This window comes from Coenobita brevimanus, chromosome 41 (genome assembly GCF_032717465.1).
Source record: "Coenobita brevimanus isolate Jiangsu-jjx chromosome 41, ASM3271746v2, whole genome shotgun sequence".
In the NCBI taxonomy this organism is placed as follows: Eukaryota; Metazoa; Arthropoda; class Malacostraca; order Decapoda; family Coenobitidae; genus Coenobita; species Coenobita brevimanus.
In genome coordinates this window covers 10,788,951-10,791,469 of record NC_136994.1, presented here as the reverse complement: position 1 = coordinate 10,791,469, position 2,519 = coordinate 10,788,951, and positions in this window count along the sequence as shown.

The following is a 2,519-nucleotide window of genomic DNA, read 5'->3' as shown; positions in this document are numbered from 1 at the left end:
TTTGTGAGTGTTTTATTTCCGGTCCGGAAAGAGGACCCCGCTCAGCTGCGAGCGTTTTTGGTCCGAGAAGTCGAGCTAAAAATGCCCCGCATAACAAAAGGCATCTTAAACTTGATTTATACTTAAGAAAATTTATGCATAGGGCTCCTGAAGCCACAGGAAATCTGAGTGACAGTAAAGGCTCACACGAGCTAAATCGCGGCCGTGAGCGCTTATCTTGAAGTAGGAAAAGTGCAAGTGCAAGAGCTGCACACCTAGTAGCCTACGGGTACGGGGGTCCATCTTTGTAAACACTGTTGCCGTGTTCCTGCCTCTGCAGTCCCCGTCCGTGTGAACATCTTTCCGGGAGAAATTCCGAAATCGGCATTTTTTTCCCCGCAAATTGCGAAAAAAACGGCCGCGATTTAGCTATGGTCCGTCTATTTTATGAAGAGCGTTTGGGCGTTGTCTCTCTTGGGGAGTCCCCATCCCACAGTGTTGCATACTTTGTACTGGGCAACTTAATCGGATTAGAATAAAGGCGCTAATGACAACTCTCCTTCCCAGCACACCACTCTCCTCTCTCTCTCTGCATATAGAAACTACATTTTTTTATAAATTTATTTCTATAAAAAAAAGTCTATATACTTTTATGAATTTTTAGAATTTGAGGAAAAGCCTCCAGACTGACTGTCTGTCTGTCTTAAGATATAAAATAATTGCCAGACGCCCTGTATCCCAAACGGGGTGGCCAAGGGCTTAGAGTTATTTGTTTTACAGGGAGGGGCACCAATCCTCCACCAACCTCACTTGACACGTAGGGATGCCAACAGCATCTGGTGTTCCCAGGCGGTCACCCATCCAAGTGCTAACCAGACCCAACGTTGCTGTTGCGCTCTTATTCATTCCCATTTTCCATGACCTTTCCCCCTACTCTCTGTTTCTGTCTGTCTGTTTGTCTGTCTCTGTCTGTCTGTCTGTCTGTCTGTCTCTCTCTCTAACATTATTTTTTATTATGACTGTGATTTTCTCCTTAAAGTGTGATATTTATTTGTGGTTTATAACAGCTTTTGAGGGAACAATTATAGGTCCTCTGTTTGCCTTCTCTTCTAAAAAATACTTATTTACGTTGTAAATAAGTTCTTTTTCTCTACTGTCGTGCACACGAGAGCGATTTGCAGGAGTAAGAGCATCCATCTCAGGTGGCGGCCAGAGTGGAAATGACCTGGATTAACACGGTCACTCTACCTTTACAAACGTGGCAACGTTGGAAAGCAATGGTGCCAAGTGATGTGGTATTTATTAAAAGTAATTGTTATTAAAAGAAAAAAAAAAAGAGGCATTTATAACACTATATAGCCTTATTAAAGAATTAAATATATATATACCGTAAATAAACTTCATTTAGAAGTAGTAAATATGAGAGAGAGAGATGTACACGTTTGGCAGAGAGGCGGCCTAAGAAATTCCTAAGAGGGACAACGCCCAAACGCTCTTCATAAAATAGACGGACCAAACCGGGGTGGCTAAATGTACCCGATATAATGCGTTCAACTAGGCAGAAAAAAAATAATAAACCATATATGTTTTTGTGTTATAAGCGATGAGTGTATTTTTATTAATAACCATTGCTTAGTGGGAATAAAGTATTTGAATTTGAATTTGAGTGCTGGTGTTTCAATATGGCTGCCAAAAACACACGCATGAGGCGGTGATACCCACAGAGTTATACATATAGAGCGCGCGTCCCTGTGTTGTGGTATGGGCGATAAGTGAAGCCAGCGGGCCCGGCGCGGCGGCCATCTTAGGATGCCCACTCTACCGAGTCCCGACCTTCCCGTACAGCTCATCATAATTCACAAATACTAACCTTTCCCGAGTGTTTTTTGCATTATATCCTGATGTAAATAGATAGAGCAGTTATCAATATAATTACTTTAGCTATTTTAAGCCTTTTCTCCATTACTCTTGCGCTCTGAATGAAGTGAGAAGAAAAGTTATTCCCGGTCCCCTTACCTTGTCTCTACGCACCATTTTACTTTGGATACACAAAAATCAACGATTAGAAGCGAACATATACCAATTTATTAATAGCATTACATTAATTGAGTGGATGGTGAGTGCCCTCACTTACTGGTTCTTAAATAATACTAACTTAGTTAGTGTTTTCCTTTTGAGTGTGCCATGAAAGATGGATATCCCTGAGTTTATTTCCTAAATGAAGGCCCTCCTCTTCTTGAAGTTGATGCAGTGCTTGAATATATTTCCATTCTATTTTATTTCCTGATCACAGAGAAACGAGAACATCTTACCTGTTTTGAATTGAGCGTGAGACTGGGCATCCCAATATGGCCGCTGAGCCACTTCCGGTTGCGTCACTTTCAAACCAGGGTGGCGCACTCTATATGTATAACTCTGTGGTGATACCCTCTCCATATTATAGAGACCCAACCTCTAAACGCGCAACTTACTAATGGCGGAATTACAAATTCTCTGCTGATATACTAGGTTTAGATAATTTCAGTTAAGTCAGGGTTGGT